This window comes from Culex pipiens, chromosome 2 (genome assembly GCF_016801865.2).
Source record: "Culex pipiens pallens isolate TS chromosome 2, TS_CPP_V2, whole genome shotgun sequence".
Lineage (NCBI taxonomy): Eukaryota > Metazoa > Arthropoda > Insecta > Diptera > Culicidae > Culex > Culex pipiens.
In genome coordinates, this window is record NC_068938.1 from 38,349,249 (window position 1) to 38,371,728 (window position 22,480).

The following is a 22,480-nucleotide window of genomic DNA, read 5'->3' on the forward strand; positions in this document are numbered from 1 at the left end:
TTCCCAAATAGCCAAACTAATCATCTTTCTTTTGCGTCTAGGACAGCTAAAATCGGATGAAATGGCGCGGAGATATGATTTTTTGAAAAAAGTGGTTTTTGCGAAAATCGACGAAAATTGCCATTTTTCGAACCACCCTAACACGGCGTAGGTCACCCTAATGGCCAAACAAAAAATACGGGTCTAATTATTTCGGCCAAGGATCCCCCAGAAAAATTTTGAGCCCGATCGGAGAACTTTTTTTTCGAATCATGCTGTTTTCGTGGGGAATTGCTGTATAAATAAAAAATGCAACATAAATTGTCTTTAAATCCAGTGTTCGTGGGGAATTGCTCACATACATGTAAAGTCACAGAAACATTATTTTTAGAATGCCAAATTATGGTAAAGTGTCAATAATAAACTATAATAATAATAATAATTATTATTATTTTAAATATCATCTCATCTTTTTATATTTTTATGGGCTGTGCTTTTTGCCAGACGGAGTATGGCACGATAAAGCCGGATTTGTAAATCAAAAATCAAATTTTTAAGTATTTTACCAAGAAAACCTAGAAATAATTTATACTATTTTTAAAACTAAACTTTTAAAAATCGGCTTTCTTCATACACTCTGAACCTATTATGTACAACAAAATGGAAACAACATTTCAAACATTTCTGCTTTGTACTATTTGCTTCATAAAATAGTTTAAAACTGCAACAAAAAACAAAACTGTACATTCTTCAAAACAAAAATCAGCATTCAATGCCTTTAACTTGAAAACGGTATTTTTACCATTATTGCCATTATTTTGATTGCATATCAGAAAAAGCATCTGATTTTTCAAATCTTGTATGACAGTATTTTAAGTTTTACTAACAATCAACGCTTTCAAAAAAAAAAAAAAAATATCTGTGGAACCAGATTTTGCACCTTCCTAAACTCCAGCGCTAAAGATGCTTTTATTGGTCCTTTAAAACATATACAAAGTTTATTTGGGAATCAAACTATTTAGTGATTGAGTCAAGTTATTTTTTTTTTGTTTTTCTATTAATTCCCAATCACAACCTCAAACTTTGCCGACGCCAAATCGATCAGAAACAGATTTTAGAATGTTTACATGCCCATTTTGTAATAAATATCCCGTAAAATTGTATGGATTTATGTATGGGATAATTATTGATGCAAAATAATGTCATGGACAAACTTCCATCCCAATTAAAAAAAACGGATTTTTTTTTTAATTCTAGAGTCTTCCTCTATTGCAATTCATCAATTTCAATAAATCAACCGAAGTTACTATAAATATCTTGAATTTTGCGAAAAAAAAAACTTGTTCAAAACTTAATCCGAAATTATCAAAAATTCAGGTCTAGAGCACATTTTACTAAATCAAATTAATGCGTAGATCGTCCAAAATGCCTTAGCCTTTTTAAATTTTTTGTTTTTTCAAAGTGTCAACAATTGGACAGTTCTTGACTTTTTTTTGATAAGGTCCTATAAACAAATGTTAACATTGAGTGTATCCCTTTCACACCTTATGTCAAAGTCCATCGGAGTAAGCGGGATACACTCAATGTTTACATTTGTTTATAGGACCTTATCAAAAAAAAGTCAAGAGTTGCAAAAAAGATAAAACAATATTTTTGTTCGAATTGTTCAACAATCAAAAACGTGATATTCTCACCCCCTCCCATCCGCAATAAATCACCAAAAAATCAAAGGAAATTTTTTTCTTGAAAATTAAAATTTCCGTTGAAAACACTTTTTCAATTCAATAACACCTATTCAAATACATTTTAAAACGATAATTTTAGTATTTTTACTTAAATAAGGTTTCTTTTAAGTTTTTTTTCTGCAAATTTCGAATTTTTGTACCACAGATCGAAAAATAACATAAAAATATTAAAAATATCAAAATTTCAATTACAAGCTAAAATTTTAACAATGAAAAAAATATTGAAAAATGCATTATCCTCTAGTGCAAAAAATAGTTTTCAAAAAATCAGTTCTGACAAAACTACGATTAAAATTAAAAAAATCTAAAATATTTCGCAAACAAGTTAAAAAATATTATACAGAAAATTTCACGTCAAACAATCGCCACATCAAAAGTGCTCCGATTTGGCATCCCGGATAAAAAATTACCATTTGATTACCATATTGGATCATACAATGACAGTTTGAGAAATGGTAACTATTTGTGAAATCGTTTTTTCAATTTCCCAAAATTAAAATTTAGCTATATTAAACTATTTGTGAACTGTTTGATTTAAGGTTACTTTTTGCCAAATAGTACTTAAACCATTTATTTACCATACAACAAACAGTTTTTTGACGAAAATAGTACTGAGTTTTTTAAGGTTACCATTGCTAACCACCCTTATGCCAGATGGTTAAACCATTTGTGAGATAGTAAAAATTCATGCCAACCATATAAATACCATTTTTAAAATAGTAGTCAAACATTTTTGGAAATGGTAGTAACAATATAGTTTAAAGTTCAATTACCATATGAAAAAAAGTTTTTATATGGTACTTTTTTATGCGGGATAGGAGTTCACGGGCCAACATAAATAAACCCGTATTTTTAGTTTGCTGGTTAGGTAAAAATTAGCGTTTTCGATCTTCGTAAAATCTCTGATTTTGAAATTGTGTATAGAACGTTTTTTCAGCTTGTTTTCTATTTTTTTTCTAAAAGATATATGACATATAATAACTACAGCATTTTAAAAACAACAACTAGTATGATCCTCTTTAATTAATAAAATAATAAAGTCTATATTGAAAATTGCAACATAAAAACATAAACAAACAAACAGAAAAACTCAACATTGAAAAGCCTCCCAGTTAAAACCGCAACACAACCAAAATAATCATTAAAACTTTCCGTGGCATGTCATTTTCCACTCATTGCCTCGCGCGGAAACCAACTCCCGCGTATGCGGCCTGTGTATGTGTCACCGGCAATTTTCCACGCACAAACCCCGGTGACCGAAGCTTGTCGTGACGGTTTTTAATTTTCCCGCGAATATAACATCTACCTTTGTTATCGAGCGAAAATCGGACTTCCCCGGGTTGGAAATTGACCGTTTCGTTGATTTCAGTGCACTGTCATGGCAAATTATATCCTCGGGCGAGTTTGTGTATGAAAAAAAATTACCTGCCATGGGAAAAGCTGTTTTTTCGTGTTTTCGGAAAGGAAACAGAAAATAAATTTAATCTAATGAATGGAGTGATAAATGTGAATCTAAGTAAAAAAAACCTTGGATTCGGTAGGAAAAACTCAAAACGTGGATTGCTCGGGAAAGGCAACATTTACCAATGCGTGTAATAAAATTCACAGTAAAACGTTAACGTCATGTGTTCAGGACACGGTCAACCTGCAGGAAATGATTTTTAAAACATTGAGCAATTTTATTTGTCTTGTTCGGGTTTGTCCCATTTAAATGTTTTTATCACCATTTTATTTCCTTGCTTTCTAGAAACAAAAGTTTAAAAATGTTCGAAACCACAGAAAAAAATGCTTTCAGTAATATCAATTCATAATGCAATTTATTTAATGACTTTCCCTTTTTCCTTCCCTTTTTGTGTGTGAAAAAAATTAAATAAAAAAAAACTTACCAAAGGGTTTATCCCTTGCGTTGATCCCTTGTGGTCGGTACGAAAATTGGTGTGCATGTGTCACGGCGGTAAATTAATTTAATTTTTAATATAGTTTATTGAAATAAATTTTAATCTGCCATGGTAGAAGACAGCTGCACGCAGCCAGTGTGTCTGTGTGGTGAATGCCTGTGCCGAAGGCACTGTATCACGTCAACGGTAATTAATATTGAAATTAATTTATTTAATTAAGAATGCCAAGATTATTACGCTTTGGTAGGAAGTTTCGACGAATTATTATTCGTGATGAAATTGATTACTTTTAATTTTTGTTAGGAGGACTTCATTTTTGTTTTTTTTTAAGCTGAAATAAATTAATTCCACAGATTTTCCAGGAATGTCATCCGACTCTTTATAAGTTTAGAACACCATCCACGTGAATCAATTTGACACCAAAAAAATGGGAAACCAATCAACTGCATCCAACAGCAAAACCCATTCCATGATAGACAAACTGCAATGCACCAGTGAAAGCAAAAAACATAAAAATTCATCATCAAATTCCAGAACGTCGATATTAAATTCAATCTCCAAATAGAATGCGCACAGATTCGAGTAGAACAAAAAAAAAGCTCCTGAATGGTTTAGAAGAATGTAATGCGCACACATTCACAAACAATCCAACGATTAGTTTATCGAACCGATTTTTTAATGTCTTTCCTCACCACCACAAAAAATATTGAATTCTGTTAGTGGAGGCAGACCAGAATGTTCATCAACTAACTGGTTTTGCCAGTAAATATTTGCCCGCATCAATATTGCAACTTAATTTTCTTGATAGCATTCCAACTCGGTGGGATTGGATTTTAGCTTTCAAATATTTTTTGGTTCTTTGTTAAGAGATGAAATTGAGGTTTAAAATGTATTGCAATTGAAGTTTTTCGCGGATTTTTTTTTTGCGGTAAATACTGTATATCGAAATAAAAAAAAATTAAACCAAAAACCAGTTTTCAATTTAAATTGTTTTAAGTTGATTGCACAACTATTTATATTTAAATTTCCAAAGTCTCATAATGATTTTTTCGTGAAAGCCAGAAATGGATTTCATTTATGTTTTTTTTTTTATTTATCTAAAACTTTGTGGGGCTTTCCTATGAATAAAGAAGCTATTTTGCTTCATCGGTTTACCCATACAAGTATCCATAACTGATGAGAGTTCGACTGTTGTTATTATTTTGAGTTTGATTGGCTACTCAGTCTGGGCAAAGTGAAACGCTGTTTATGCTGTGTCCGACGTTTCGGCGCTGATTGGCGCCTTCTTCAGGGGGAACTATTAATTAATAATTTATTGTTAGAAAAGCATAGTAGAGGACTTATTACAAAAACCATACATAGCTTGACGTTTCTTGTTAGTTGCCTTTTCTAAGGCTAACGTCATAAATTCCATCAAAAGCTGGTGGTACACTGACTAAAATTAACAAATAATGTGAGATTAGGACATTTAGGGACACTGAATTTAACAATTAAATATCTCACACTGTCGCTATGGTCAAAAATTTTGGGGCGGTTCGAGTTACAGCGTTTCACTTTGCCCAGACTGAGTAGCCGATCAAACTCAAAAAAAAAGTCTCCATAACTTTTTAGCTACTGCCCATATAAAAATGGGATGTAATTATTCGAAAATTTGGGAACAGATTTTCTGATCGATTTGGTTTCTTCAGCAAAGTTGTACTATTCAGAAAAAAATGATACACTCTCAAAAAATCAACAATTTTTCACAAACAGTAAAATTTTCAAAATTGGTATTTTTAGATTTTTTTATTTTTTTTTATAAAGCAAGATATTTAGAGTAGTACAGCCAGAATTGCAGCTTCGTTGTAATTTTTTGAACATGTAAATACTTTTTGAAAAAAAATGTATTTAATTAAAAAAAAACTCTTTCTGTCATTTTTATATCATATCAACGCTGCAATAAAAAAAAACTTAACACATGTTTAATAAAAGTACACAATTTTCGAATTGTAACTACTTTAAGTTCGATTTTTCCAAAAAAAAATCATAAATCGATTTTCAAAAATGTTGCCCATTTAGCCCATTTCTGAAAATATTGTTTTTCGAAAATCTGAGAAAATTTAATGAAAGTTTGACTAATTAAGATTGGTTCATTCGTTTCAGAAATGCATTCACTGAAACCTAAAAATTAAGGTTTTTTTAAATTCACCTAAACTGCACTCAACTTTATAGAAGAAAAAAATAAAATAAAATCAAAACTAACATTCCCAAAGTAACGAACTTAAAATTTTTAAAATAATCAAAATTTAAATTTGAACTTATATTTTCAGAGATATCTGCTTCAAAATATTGAGTGTTGTTTGGGTGACGATTAAAAACTTAAATTTAATTGTTTTCTAACACTTGAGTGACTGCATCTCAGAAAGCTATGTTTATTTGACGGTTGCTTAGGAAATTTTCTCAGTTTTTCGATATTTTTTCTAAGAAATTGGCAAATTAGCAATGTTTTCTCAAAATCTTATTTATTATTCGGGAACAGTGAACTTTTTTTTGATATTTGGAAGTCATTTTTTGTAGGAAATTTGATTTTTCATTAAACATAATGTGAAAAAGCTTTTTTTACATAAAATTCGATTTGAAAAAAATATTGTTTTATCTAAAACTCATGATTCAGTGGCAACATAACTTCTCTATGGCTCAAAAGATACTTTTTTGGTCCTCTTAAACTTATCAAAATATTTCAAAAATCTAAAAATATATATTTTTGGGAATTCAACTTTAATTGAAAATAAGTTATTTAAAATAAAAGGGTATTTTTTGCGAATGTAACTTTTTTTCCAAGGGTTTCCAGCAAGGCCTCAGACTGGCAAGTAATTAATAATTACTTTGATTTTCAGCTGGTAATTAAGTCATTCTTAAATTACTTAGTAATTCATGCAATTAGAGTAATTTAAAGTAATTAATTGGTAATTAAAGTAATTTTTGAGTAATTAAAGTAATTGATTATTTTTAATTGTACTTCTTCAACAACACTATTTACTTTTTATATATAATCTATTATAACAGTATTTTATTAATTTCAAATAAGAGTGAAACACAAAGATTAAAATAGACTGGTTCTGTATGAGGAAGGCCTTATTCACCATAGTTCTCTCCTAAAACTCTCCTAAAATTTATTTTAATCATGTTGTTTATCGAAGCTGATTAACAACAAAAGGCAACGCCATGATATATTACCCAGTGAAAAATGTTTTGTGAATCCGAAATCTATTCATTTTTATTAAGTAATTATGAAAATATGTTTCTTTTTTTTTGCAAGAACTACATTAGAATTGATTAATTTTTTATGCTTTTCCTTCTAATAGGCAGTCAAAATTATTTTAAGTTTATGTGGATCAAATATTTAAAACCAAAATATACTTATACATTGATAAAAACAAAGTTTTCAAGTGATAGCCATTTAAAAATCAATAAAAATAAAAATATATTTTTTCATAATCTGCAGGAATTGACAGTCCTGTAACATCTCTCTATTAAGAGCTATTTCCCCGAAAAATTTCCAAATATTTCTGAGACAAATGTTTCAATGTTAAAAATCAAACTCAGTGAAATTAAAATCGACCAATATTCAGATGCAGAAATTAAATCCAATGTAAATGTCACATTTCACATTATCCGTATTTTCAGTAACGGATTTTTTTAATTTGCTTGAGAAAAAAAACATGCAAAGTAATGTCAAACCAATGTTTGAAAAACATTTTAAAACTTAACATTATTTTGATGAATTTCACAATTTTCATGAAGAGCTGCTGCAAATATTTGTCAAAGTTTATGTTTGGCTCGAAAAATCAGGGGACCTTTTTTCAAACAACCTTTATATTTTAATGGCATTCGATTTGCAATAAACTGAAAACCATTTTAAATTATTAATTAATTAAATTAAAATTCATACATTGAAGTAAAACAGTACAGTATTTTTATTTTTTGCTTTTATGACAAACACGACTTCAAAACACGTAAGTCAACTTAAATAATCTTCTTTTGCAATTGATTGATAAGGGTTCGGTTGATTGAAACGTGAAACATAATGGAATTTCGAATCAGATAATGAACAGGTTAAATTGGCCATAAAACAAATATTATTGTTAATATCAATTGAGCTACTTATTTTTTACCTGAAAATGGTATAATTAAATAAAATGTCAATTTTATAATAAAATAAAACAATTCCAAATTTCAAACCAATTCATTCGCTGTAGGATATTTTGTGAACATCACTCAAAGTTTCAGCGCCCTCTAGTGGAGGGCATTTTTGACGTTTGATCGCCTATAGCTATTTTCAATAAAAATTGTACGCAAAATTCATAATATCCAGATTGGCACAACAAAATAAACAGCATAATTTTTTAAATAGCTATCGAATGAGCTATTTAAAACACCTAAACTCTCAAGCTCGAGAGAAAGGGGGAATTTCCATTCAAATTCCCCCTTTTTCTCGAGCTTGGGAGTTTAGGTGATAAAAAATTTAGTTTAGAACCGTAGAAATTAATACTTAAATTTAAATTAAATGTTTTTTATCGTAGTGAAAAGTAATTAAGTAATTAATGTAATTAATCATTTTGACCAGTAATTTGAGTAATTAATTGGCAGACTGGCAAGTAATAAACGCTTCTGGAAACCCTTGTTTTTTTCTTAAAAATTCTTACCAATACCTGCAACCGATTTGTGGCCCTAAACTAAAAAAAAATAAAGTACAAAAGTGATTTTAAATGCAAAAATATTTTTAAAAAAAGTGTGTTTGTTTTACGCAGCCAGGCCTGATGACCATATATGACCCAAATATCAATATTTTCAAAACTGGCCTATAATTTTTATATGGTCAAAAGAATCAGTTTCCCAGCATTACCTTAAAACATGTTTTTGAAAATTCAGGCCGTAAAGGGTTTAGTGAAAATATATATTCATGGTAATGATTCTTGGCTCCCTGATTTTTATGACTTTTTTTTCAATTTTCAGTGGCTTTTCTTATTTTGCATAAAAAGTAAGTTATTCATTGAAAATAATTTTAATCATTTTGTTATTTCTTATTAATAATAAAATATTGAAAAAATCCCAACATTTAGTAAAAAAATAAATGTTTTGTAAAAAGTTAAAAATCTCGACTGAACTGAGTCTTTCTTCAAAATAACATAAGTTTAAAATTTCAGTCGATTATAGTTAATACTAATCCAATTCTTTTTTTTCTCTCCTACTTCCAGATAAATCTGTTTCACCGTGGATACTTCACCCAAAATGACAATAATGTAAGTGAGCCGTTTTTTCATCAGCATCCTCCCATCACTCTTTACGACCGTCCCCCTGCAAAGTACATCATCCCTGATCCCCGTCGAATAAATTGTGTAACCAACTATAATGAATCACCATTCATCGGAAAATCCCATTTGCACTCAGAGAGCAGCACTCCTTCCATCATAGTTGCTGCTTCAGCTACTGCTGCACCACATTGAACCATCAGGACGTTCTCAAGTCCTCGCCGTTCTTGTCCATAAATTTTCCCACCCTTGAGTGTGTGTGTGGCCTGGTGCAAAGCTGAAAAATCCTTCAGCTCTCTTCCGGGGTGGCCTGTACTATGTAGCAAATTCACACATGTAAAAGTCAAACCGGAGGAAGCGGGTACTAAAAAAAGTTCTAAATACCAATCACTGACATAAATCAAAAGTGGTTAATAAAATCCGCTTTTCCATCCTCTCGTCCTTCGGACGAGCCCCCTCAAACTTGTTGGCTTCTTTATGTTTAAACAGTTGCATCATCATCATCCAGTGGACCGTTTGCTCGTGCATTCTTGGACTAGGAGAGAGCAAAAAATCGTGGAAAAATATGTGCATCCGACGAATTTACGTCCTTGCTTCCGGTTGATCCAGTTCAACAGCTACCGAACTCGTGGAAACTTTGCTTCGACCATCGTGGCTGAGTGTAACTGAGGGCATGCGGCCGCCACGAGGAGATAATAAAATAGGAAGTGAGCAACGGAAAAAAGTGAAATAAAAAATTATAAAACATTTTACAACTCGGAACCGGCTGTGCCGTTATATCGGGGCAGGGTGGAACCGGATATTGGTGATTGTGACAGAAATGAATAATTCTGGATTATTTTCGTTCTACTGTCTGTTAAGATTTCAACGTTATTTTGAAAAGTTGAATAAAGCTTTTTTTATTTATTGTAATAATTCAGGATAGTTCATGACTTGAAAAATTATAATAATAATTTTAAAAAACCATTTTTGAATCAAGAGGAAACCAAAACTTCACTCCAATCCACAATTACTCTGCCCAACTTGGCCCATGGACAATTCGCCAAAAACGCTCTCCCTCGACTCCTTCAACGCCTTCCCCCAAGTAACTCTCCAAAGCTGTAGTTTGGGGAATAGTTTGTAGCGCTTCGTTACATCGCGTACATCCGACGTGCACGCGAAGAAAACATACAAATTGCCGGTTCTCTGGCCAACAATGCCGAGTTCTCGAGAACGAGTAGTGGAGTCCGCCCTGAAGGAGTTCCAGCTCGCAGACGACGTGAGCAAAATTCGGGCTCAAACCGACCGAAATAAATAACTTGGGAAACGTTACTGCTGGGCTGCAATTGCACCTTGACTTTTGTGCTAGGAAGCAGAGGGAAGGGGGTTGCACTCCACTAGAATTATGGGATATGGATACCGTGTAAACATTCCCCCTGGAAAAGTGCTTTCGCAACTTACGTTGGCTACTTTGGAGAGACCTCCTCCAGGAATGATGAAGTCATACGGTAATCCGATAACCCTGCATCAGTCACCTCCAACTGGAAACACTGGAAATCACTTAAAGCTGTTTCATTACGAGCTCACGCCAAGCCCAAACCTTACGCCAGCAGCAAGTGATCCGCTGGGAAAGCAAAACGGTACCTCTGGACAGCAGCCAGCAACTCTACAAGTGCGGCGGACATGTCCACCGGTGGAAAACTAGTTTGCTGAAAACCCACCGGACGACGACCGGCCTGAAGATTAGCTGATCCATTTCCGAACGGCTATTTCCAAAGAGAGGTGCAAGAGACTATGACCTGATGCGAAAACTGGACGAGCAACATTCATTTGCATTTGACCTACTCTGCTGCCGGTGGATGCAGTGCTGGCAGGAGGCGTAATGCAAACAGGGGAGGCCTGGACCAGGTTACGGTTGAGTTTGAAGAGGAAGAAAGGAAAACTAGGTCTGGAATGCACTTTGCTGTGTTTTTACACTTAAATTGTGTTGGAGATTTGTTTGGGGCACGCTGTATTCACTTAATTTTATTGGGTTTGAATATGCGTTACTTCAAATCAAAACACACAAAAAAAATTTGTCAGACAAATTGTCCCAGTCAGAGTTTCAACCAAACGCTCAAATAATTAGAAGATTCGGACCCTTTAAAGAACCAAAGAAATGTTTTGCTGAATTGATCTGACAAACTTTTAATTTAAAATATCACAAAGTTGTACGCTTATGGGAATTTTCAAATGTTGCTCCCTTCTTCTTCTTCTAAAAAGCAGGAAAAAAACTGTGGCAAATTACAGACTCTACTGTCTATATTTCAATATATCCCTATAAAGCAGGTCATTAAAGGCAATTTTTAATCTACGAAAAAAACATTGATTATCTTTTTGAATATTTGTCTTCATTGATTAAGCCAATGCAAATATTATTTCGAAATTGTGTAACCCTCAATAATTCACAACGGTTCATCCTAAATAACTGTAAAACATCAGAGTGGCCAAAAAGAATTTACGAAGAAATTGGAAAAATACACAAAAAAGGTTGTATAATCCACTCGAAACTAATGAGAATACATTGTTTAATGCTATTTTTCTTCAAATAATGTATTTTTAGCAGGGTGACCACTCAAATCCCATTCTTAAATTTCCGACATTTTCCCAATTCCCCATGATATAAAATCATGTAAAATTGACAATGTTTTTACTAAACATACATATTTTTTTATGATATAGTAATTATAAATAATCAAAAACAATATCAAGTGCCATTTTTTAAACAAAGGGAATTTGAGTTTGTATTTGAGTTTATTTGTGATAAAAAACTATAATTTTCCAAAAATACCGTAGTTTTTCTATAAATACACAAATTTTCATAATTTGCAATATAGGTATCAAAAGATGCGAAATTTTGTATGCATTTTAACTTCACTACAGTTTTCGGGATAAAATTCTCAAACTAAAAAGAAAAACCGTATTTTTCAAAAAATATGGTTTTGCACGCCTCGGTTTTGCACTGCCCTGGTTTTGATTCGTTCAGCTGCCTCGTTTAAGCAAGGTCCAGTGCTTAACTTTTCATTTAAATTTTCACAAAAATACGTATTTTTCCTGTATATTGAAAATGCAATGTTTCTCGAAAAAATACTAAAAATCATTGTTATTGCAATATGGGTATCAAATGATCGGGATTTTTTCATACATTCCGAATGTAACAACAACTTTTTTGAAAATACCCAAAATTTTCACAAAACTACGTATTGACGAAAAAATACCAAAAATTTCCGTTTTTTACAATATGGGTATCAAACGAGTGGAATTTTTTTTATTTATATTTAAAATACTCAAAATTTTCACAAAATTACGTATTTTTGGAAAATTACTCCAAATTTCCTTTTTTATAATCAAACGATCGTCATTTTTTCATATATTTCGAATGCAATAACAACAATTTTTGAAAATACTCAAAATTAAAAAAAATCTGTTATTACTTTTGAAATCTATGAAAAAGTCCCGTTCATTTCATATCCATATAACACGGAAATTTTTAGTATTTTTTTCAAAAATACGTAGTTTGTGAAAATGTTGAGTATTTTAAAAAATGTGTTATTACATTTGAAATGTATGAAAAAATCCCGATCATTTGATACACATATTGCAATAGTAATATTTTTTTGTATTCTTTCAAGAAACATTGTATTTTCAAAATACAGGAAAAATACGTATTTTTGTAAAAATTTCATGTAGTTACAGCTAATGTCTCCCATAAGCTCTGTGCTTCAGCTATGCACGCCTCAACATGGCCGAAGCAGGGCTGTATGGGTACCAAACGAAGCGAAATGTTGTATGAATTTACACTATAATATTTTTTTGGAAAAAAATTGAAATTTTCACAAAATATCGTATTTTTTAATCTACTCAAAATTTCATAATTTGCAAAATGGGATGCAAACAAAACGAAATTTTAAATTCATCTTACCTTAATAAGAGTTTTTTTGTATACTCAGATTTCACAAAACAAAGTGACATTTTGCACGAATTTACACTTTATTCAAGTTTTGTTTGTAAAAAAAACTAAAATTTTCGCAAAATACTATAATGAGCATAACAGATCACCCAAGGTTGCCCCTAGATCAGTTGCGAAAAGGTAACAGTCTTAGGCCACCAACGGCGCCCGCCATGTCAGTTTGTAGATCACTTAGGGAGGAGACAGGAATGTTAGCAAGCACAGGGCAGCTGCTTTCATGTGCTTGCACCCCACAAATGCCAGGAATTTATATTTTTTCCATTCACAACCTAAATGCAAATGCAGAACTATTTATACACCCAAAATTCAGAGTCGAGATAATCGTTCTCTCAAAATTTATTGAGGGCTCAGTGCCAAAATCGATAGAATAATGGTACCAACTCACACCATCATAACAAATGAGTTCATTCGTTAGTTGAATCAATAAATCTCCAACAAGTGTCATACATCGACTTCTGACTTCTCAGTGGTCACCAAGCTGTGGTGGCCGAGGCAGCTAAGTCATTGGATTGGTTTGTCAAAGGTATCTGGTTCGATTCCCGTTGTCGACACTTTTGGTTTTTTGTTTGACGGATGAACTTTTTTTGCAAATGAACCTCGAGAGAATAGTTCTATCGCCCATCTCGAGCTGTGTTCTCTGCGTCCGTGAATGGTACCACTATTCTCTCGACTCGAGACCATCATTCTCTCGGACTAGCGCTGCCAGTTTTGGGTGTAATAATTAAATATTAAATCTAGCGAAATTTATCAATAATTAACAAAAATCAAACTGTTGCGAACGGCGAAAGTCGAGAGAACCGGGCACCGGGTTCTCGAACGGCCCAAAGAAAACACCTTTAATTTAGGCACGTTGAAACTGTAAAATTTATTACAATTAAAATACATAAAGGTTCACAAAATTACAATAACTTACAACTTCGGTGTTTTACGCAGCTGAGGCCAGGATAATCAATCCATCAGCTGCGCCCGCACTACCGCTCGCTACGAACTGTTGTTTTTATTTAGGGGGAGAGGGGGTAATATGCACCCCCGGGGCAAAATGCACCCCCTGCTTTTCTCAGTATTTGGAAGAATTTTCCGGGGAAAAACTCATAGAAATTGGAAGCTTAACATTATTAGACTATGCTGGAAAAATTTGAGCATCGTAGTATAAAAACAGCTTAAGTTATTTGCAAAACTTTAAAATGTTGTGTTTTCATCTAATTTTCATTGAACTTTCATTATGATTTTTGGACAATATAAAAAGCATTTATTGTTATTGTGAGTATTGAGGTATATAGCTATTGCCATAATCTTCACTGTTCTGTAGATAGATGAGTCTAAAAACATCAAAAAATGCATTTTTTATTAAATTTTCTGCAAAAAGCGTGGTCGGGGCAAAATGCACCGCTCTGAAGCTCCTTTGTAAAAACAGCGGTGTCATCTAGTGGTGACTAGTGAAAACTGCTTTTACCCGGTGCATTTTGCCCCATGTTGTGGTGCATTTTGCCCCGTTGTTGTAGTGCATTTTGCCCCAATGTTGCGGTGCATATTGCCCCGCATGATTGTTTGAAATGAATCAAAAATGTTTTTAGAAATTCAATATTTTCGAGCAATTTTGAGGTTTTTTAAGACTTTTTTCACAAGGATGACGAAGAATAATAGTTGTTTTAGAACATCGAACAAAATTCTTCCACAGTAATGCTGTAATGGTTGAGAAATCACAGTTTTCCCTTAGGGGGTGCATATTACCCCCTCTCCCCCTAATTCTACTTTGAGCAGTAGCACGGGCACCGAGAGTTGCAAGCACACACAATAGAACAAAGCACAAAGATCTTCAGCAGCAGTGTCCGAGGGACGCGTCACTCTGCGTTTATTCGAAACACAAACTTTGAACAATTTTAGCAAAAATAGAAGCTAAAAAATGTATTTATAAAACTTCAATAAAGAACTAATAATATTAATTCAGAGAGAATATTTTTAACAACCTGTCTTGAAATAGTGTTTTTTTTTTCAAAAATTCCTCAAAATTTTGAGAGTTTCATTGCTTTCATAACAAATCAAATACCTAAAATAAAATTCAAAGCGAGGTTCAATAAGATAAAAAATAAACTAAACTAAAATATTAAAACAGACTAAAACTTTAAAAAATATTTGTATCAGCCTAATTAAGTGTTAAACAATGTATTCTGAATAGTTTACAAACTACTGAAACCAATTCAAAGATTTTAATTTTAGTCACTAATTATTTTTTGGAGGGCAAAACCTTGAGATACAATTGACTATCAAAAATTTTTAGAAGTAAATATTGCAATAACCTAATTAATTAAGTATAACATACTGAATAACAGGTGAACTCCATGTTCTAGTAATATTTTTTTATGATTTTACCTTTTTACTTTTTAAATTTCTCCTCCTTCTAAAAGAGATAGATTTTTCCACGTATGCTTGGGCTTCCCAACTTTTCTCGACTTATTGACAAAAAAAAATCACAAATTCCAAATTTTTTGGAGATTTTGGCGAATTTCCAGAATTCCCCGATTACCCAATTTAAGTGGTCAGTGGTTTTTTTACACATTTTGAATTTTAGAGGAACAAAGCCTTATTTGATAATTGTATGACTCACATGCTAAAACATTTATGATATTTTGATATTTTTTAATGTTAGTTTCCCAGACTAAAAAAAACAATTACTCATATATTCTTATAAAAATGATTTATGTGCTGAAGAATAAAACTTAAAAATACTACTTTCATCGAATGGAATGCTATTCTAAAATTATTACCTCAATTTCCCATGTAAATCTTCGAATATTCAGTACCGCAATCGCTTTACGACACCGTTCCGCAGAAAACCTCGTTAAACTCCTGCCAGTATCCGCAAAACGCTAAATCTCAAACGTTAACGACCCCCCTCTTTTCCTTGTGGGGAGCCACTTGAGGTGACCATAAAGTTTCAATTATTTCTTAATTCGGCCGCCTTGAACAAACCCCTTCATGCAAATTTGGCAAACCTTGACGACCTACAAAGCGAGTTAAGAACCCCCTTAACAAAAACCGACAAAGGGAACAACTCATCCCGATGACTTGGCTGGCACGTTTACGACCTCGCTTTTCGGACCAGAACTTGTCAAGTGTGTGTTTCCGTTCTATTTCCGAGCCGCTTTGAACATCCCTTTCGGTGGGGAGTGGAGACATTATTATCCCTCGAAATGGCACTTTAATATCTTATTATCTCCAGGAGTCGAGGAAGACGACGACGACGACGGGGTGGCTTCCATGTTGGATACCTATTATTTCTTGCTTCTTCTTTCAAAACACTCTACAGGATTATCCCCTCGCCCGGTGGTGTAAGGGAAGGGACATGTCGCGTCATCAGGACATCATCACTGTACGTGTTACCCGGGGTGTTGTTGCAGAAGACTCTGTGTGGGGGCTCCGGATAATGATGTATACTGCTTTTAATCTGCTTTTTTTTACGTTCCGGTCTTGCTGAAGATCACACGGATGATGCACGGAAAATTTGATTAAATTAAATCAAATCTAATTAATTTAGGTATTTTTTCTGTTTTTGCAGAAACATTAGAAGAATTAACTTTTAATTTTATAAAAATGTTCAAACTAAACAGTTTCTCAGTGCATAAAAAAGATCCTACAAAAAGGACCAAATTGACCCCGTCTGGAGAACTCGATTGCACGGAGATTCTCCCAGGGAGGGTGTAGTTATTGCAACTGAGAGGTTGTCCATTCTATAGCATGGGGCGAGTTGTTACAAGAGTCGAGTCGGGCAAGCAATGGCCATAAATCACCCGCAGACCGGGCAGCACTACGAAGCTGCACGTGGTGGTCGTGTACATACTCATCTACGAGGTCCACCCACTGCTTTCAGATACGATTCTGGGGCTACAACCTTTTTTCCGAACGATGCTGTCTGAAATGCTCTTCTGCGTGACTCCAATTACTGGACAAGATCAAAGTTCAGAATGTACAAATGAATTTGAGATGTTATTCATCATTTTGTGGATTTTTGAAATTAGCAATAAGGCTGAACTCTTTTTGCAGATTTCAAGACCCAATTTCAAAATTACAAGCACTTACTGGAAATGACATCTCCCCACTTTAGACAATTACTCATCCTTCCCAGTATGGTGTCAGGGCTGATTGCAGAACTCCGGACAAATCTTCCGATGCGTTCTGGTACCCAGGGTGCGTCAAATTTGCATCCAATTTTGGGGCCCAACATCCAACGCCAAATGAAGTGCAGATTGATGTGCATTGGAGGCAGCTGATTTGAACCTTCTGTATGTGGGTGACCGACACCGCAAGCCAAACAGACACGACTTGGTTGCGAAAGTCAATTTGCAAAACAGCGCTGCGGACGAGCCCATCTCCAGAACGGGAGTCGTTCATGGGGCGCCACCTCTTTGGAACAGATCGTCGAGGTGGGAAGTTGGTAATCAACCGGTGACACACGACGCTTGCAACAGCTTGGTTGGGACGAGTATTAGCATTGAATGAGTGATGGGCACAACTGTGTTTGCACTTTCAATTTGGATTTTAGGAGGAAGGGCGCACACACGATGAGTTGGTTACAAAATTGAGAACGACAGTGAAACAGTGAAACTCGCATCAAACCTTAAAATTGGTCAGTCAAAAACCCAAATAAATCCAACGAAATTCAAGCAAATCGCACTCGATCTAAGAAAAATGACACAAATTGAAGCGCTGTTCAGCCGCCAAGCCAAAATTTCAGAGAAAGTCACCACACCGACACTCTCCCAATTACGAGCGCTCGCCGAGAAACGAAATGAAAATTGAGAAATTTATAGGTCAATCTCAAACGCCGCGGTGATCTAGATTGTCCGCCCCCCTCCGGGGAGGTTCGTCACTGGCCTGTTGATGTCTCTCCAGAGCGCTGCATAATTGAGGAGCGCAATTAAATTTCGACAATTAAATCTATTGTTCCGTCGACGGAAAAACAGGGAAAGTGTGACCATCCCCGCCCCCTTTACGCGTCCACGCAGAACTGGGAGTTGCTTCATTTTCGGACGAGTTTCGTCTATTAAGCCATAAACATTCATCCAAGGGCACTTTTCAGAGCAACAATTAATCTCTAATTAACGAGGCTGTTGAAAGATATCGCTACACGATAAGTCGATAAGATAGGCCGGCATAGGTGCGTGTGCTCCCCTTGTTATGAGCTGATTTGAACCAGTTTCATGCCTCCTTTTTTGCCATCTTCGAAAAGCTCACACGGCACTCGGTCATAATTAACGTTGCAAAGTGGAACCGTAATCACCGTTAGATTTTCAAGTTCACGGCTACGATGCGCTGCACTCGCAGACCGGTTGGAGAAGCGATCGGTTTGTGGCGTGTAAAGCAGGTTAAATGGTGGCAGTTGCACTGCCGGTGATGATGCAGTTTGTTAGGAAATGGGCTGGTGATGATATGGGGAAGTCACGATCAAGGTTGTGAGCGGGGAAAAAAGGTCCAATTAAATAACAATTTATGATGTGAGCTGCAAATATGATGGCTACTGTGTGGAAATATAGAATAGCAGTAAATGTGTTTTTCAATAAATGCAGTGTCACAATAATATGGATCACAAATTATATCAATAACCAGGATGACATTGATAGACTTTGATAGGTTTAAGATATTTTAGTTATTTGCTAAATGAAAATTATAAATTAATTCGAACCGAATAGTTTCAATTAAGCCGATCGTTGCAGAGTAGTCTTCAAAGCACCTTCAAAAAGCAATTTTTCTAAAAAAGAAGGTTCAAATATATAACATCGATGCCATTTAACCGAGATAATAACAAACATTTTAGAATATGACTTTAATTTCAAAACACCAAATTTCACGAAAATTTTGCGAAACGTGAAAAATAGTAAAATTTTATGTTAAACTTACTGAAATTACTTTTTATGATCTATTATATATTATTTTTCACTAAAGAGTTGCTTTGGAGAATTTGAACGGTGCGCGTCGCGGTCATCTCGCAGGATTTGGTCCGGGCGGTTTCGCGTTTTCGTTTTGGTCTTATCTTTCCACAGCCGGCTGTCTAAGATTGAATCATTTATGCTAAACTCAACACCAAATAACCGGGAATAATCTCATCCGCATCCTCCGACTGTTTGCCTTGAGAATGCATAATACATCACATCATTAAACAAAATTTATTGATTATTGGGTCGCATCATCATCCTCTATGATGAATCCTGGCCATTACCCTTTCCCACTAACAAAATCCCAAGTAGAAGTAGTTTTCCGGCACACGTGGGGGTGTGGATATCGTATAGAACCCACCCTTTGTAGCAACCTGTGCTAACTAACATTCCCGTCCCAATTCCCCGAGATCTACAAACTGACATGGCGAGCGCCGTTGGTGGCCAATGACTGTTACCTATTTGCTCCAGATCAAGTTTTAATGATCTTGATGTTTTATCTTTTCAGCGCATTCATAAATGCTGTTGATAAAGGAAACATCATTTGATCGTTCAAGCGTATGGTCGGTTGTATTGATAGGATATTACGGTCCTGTTTAGCAACGGAGAAGGACAACCATGGGTGGTCTCTCATGCTCATGCTCTATTATATATTATTTTTCACTAAACAAAAAAAAATCTTAGCACGTTCAAGCCACTAAAAACCTTTTACTTATTTCAAAAAAATATTCCACTTGGTTTATGGATGAGCTCTATATATATTTTGAAACCAAAATGTTGATTATGCGTATTGTCATGAGCTGATTTTTTAAAACATCTAAAACATTTCCGATGATTTGCTACTATTTTTACATTTTATTGAATTTCATATTAAAGCAAAATTTAACAAAACAAACTAACAATTTAAATAACTTTTTTTGCGACATTTTGCCCAGTAAAAATATTTTTAAGGTTTTCATCGCACTTTTCAAAAACTAAATTGAAAATCAATAGGCGAACATAACTTTAAATGTAACGAAATCTTCAAAATTTTATTGAAAATTATTATAGAAACCATAACAAAAATTCAACTTCCATGGGAACCATGCATCCAAATAGTCGAATATCGTGAAAATTTAACAGGACTCAGAAAAAAATCAGAAAGATTAAAAGAAATTATGTATTCAATCTATAATAAACCAAACTAGATTTTTTTTAACATATCTTTTAAAATTATCTCTTTTAAATTTTAAATAAAATAAAAGTTATATAAAATTTAAAAAAAATTATGCAATCTTAAAAAAAATTACACAATATACTTGTTCAGTAAATTTTAACAAGTTTGGTTAAAAAAGACAAAATTGATAAATAAATAAATTCCGGAAATATTTTTTTCCTTAGCTGATTATTGATAACATCATTTAAGTGTTCGTAGCATTCACTTTCAGTAAATATTGCATCAATTTCATGTTAATATATGCTGTGCTAACAATTCTTCAAATGGTTCATATCACGCTTCTCAATTGAAAAATAATACAATTTACTTAAAAAGTCTTTTTGAATAAAATATTTATTATGTTATTATTTTAATGAATTGATTTGAGAAAATTAATAAATTTCACGAATTTCACGATGTCCGCAAAATCGTAATAATTCACTAACCCTTGTAATCATTTTTAGTGGAAAAATTTACACATTTTTTCTGGTATAAAAGATGTAATATTACCATGATTTTTTGCTGTGCAGCTAGATTCTATTTTAGTTGTGAAGTGCAGACATGCATCGGCACTAAGAGCTCTTCTTAAGGGCACTCAGCTTGTCCCATATGGCATTTTCGTTTAAAGTAATGTTATGCTTGTTACCCATTGCAAACTACTTGTTTTTGACATAAATAATGTGTAGAAAACATTGGTTCATTGGAAAAACTAACTTCAGGTATATTTTCATGTAACTGTTCTCATAAGCTTTTAAGAAGAACTTCTTAAAAGCTCTTTGAGTGCACTTAACGGTTCTTACCCTATAGGTTTATAATTCAGCCTCTCAGGGCTATACAAAATACAAAAAATAATCAGTGTCCGAAGTTTCAGAGAATTGCTCATGGACATTGTGTTGAGCTGAAAAATCATCGATTGTGATTGGACACTCACAAATATTGTTGACTAAATAATGTTTAAAAATGTAAATTATGTGGTCTACCCCAAAAAATGTATGGAAAATATAAATCCCAAAATCAGCCTTAGCAGTTAAAAAACAATGGAAAATAAAATAAAATCTTGTCAATTTTATCAAGGTTTATGATTATTCTCATTTTCGCACTTTTTTTCACTGTGAAAAAGCGATAAAAATAAACATTAAGTGTTTCCGTACCAATCTTTTACAAGTGGACCACTCTTTTATAATCAGATTTAGGATTTAAAAAAACATACTACCAGCGTGAAAAAAAAAATCCAGAATAAAAATCTAAAGGCTGATAAAACAGGCTTTTTTATTCGGTTAACCCTATACTGCCATTTTTTTTTTATTTTTCCGTGTTCAGGAGGTCGTTTTGAGCAACTTTTGTTCTTCAAAAAACTTTACTTATCTTGTTTTACGTTTTTCTTGTTTTATTTTTAGTTTTTTGATTTGCATTTAGCTTAGCTTATGTTTGTTTCTGATAGTATTTGACTTATTCTACCACTTTCTTTCATTACCTTTAGCCTTTTTCATGTTTTTGAAGCCAACTTTCAAATTTTTGCTAGTTTTCATTTTTTTTTTACTGTAGAATAATATTATTATCATTTAAATTAAAAAGAAAAAAATGAGAAAAAATAAAGAAAATGTTAGTGACACAGCCAAAGTTGACACCAGAATCTTTTTTTAAGACATTGACAAAGTGACATAAAACAAGTCAATCTTCCAACCCTAAATTTTAAGAGTTTTTTTTCTCAATGCTTTTTAATGATTTATGGTTAAAAAAATTATGACTTTACCCAAAAGGTCGCCAAGAAAGGAAAATAAACTATAATGAAGGATTTGTGATATAACATGAACCTCAAAATTTTTTAAGGAAGCCTAAAAATTATCAAAATTTTTTTAAGCTAATGATTATTAAAAACTAACTTAATCCACCTAAGTGGTTGGTGCCTTCCTCACACTTTACCAACTATTGGTGATTTGATGGGGTTGTACACAAATTTCATCTATTTTTTAGATCCGGAATAAAAAAAAGTACATAAATATAACTTAAGAGGCCATATCTCGAGAACGGGTTGCCAGATATTCAATGTGTTTGGACCCGTTGGAAAGGTCTTTTGATAACCTAACCAACGATGGGTCGGATGATGGATCCGGACATTGTTTACATGCATATAAATGAGATCCGGCCTCAAAAAAGTATATAAATATCACTTAAGTGGTCATAACTCGAGACAGGGTTGCCAGATATTCAATGTTTTGGACTCGTTGGAAAGTTCTGTCGATAACTTAACCAACGGTTGGTAGGATGATGGATCCGGACATTGTTTACATACATTTAAGTGAGATCCGGCATCAAAAAAGTATATAAATATCACTTAAGTGGTCATAACTCGAGACAGGGTTGCCAGATCTTTGATGTTTTGGGCTCGTTGGAAAGTTCTTTTGATTACCTAACCAACGGTAGGTTGGATGATGGATCCGGATATAGTTTTAA

At 33.5% G+C, this 22,480-nt stretch overlaps 2 protein-coding genes across 7 annotated transcripts in view; one reads left to right on the forward strand and one right to left on the reverse strand.

Annotated features, from left to right (window-relative positions):
• Positions 1-22,480, reverse strand: part of LOC120412843 (rab3 GTPase-activating protein catalytic subunit) — a 285,929-nt gene that overhangs the window by 197,589 nt on the left and 65,860 nt on the right. The window lies entirely within an intron of this gene.
• Positions 1-22,480, forward strand: part of LOC120425333 (leucine-rich repeat and fibronectin type-III domain-containing protein 3) — a 253,153-nt gene that overhangs the window by 167,839 nt on the left and 62,834 nt on the right. For all 6 annotated transcript variants that reach the window (XM_052707650.1, XM_039589815.2, XM_039589808.2 and 3 more), the window contains exon 3: positions 8,860-8,904. The gene's annotated coding sequence lies outside the window, so the exon portion shown is untranslated. The remainder of the gene's footprint in view (positions 1-8,859; positions 8,905-22,480) is intronic.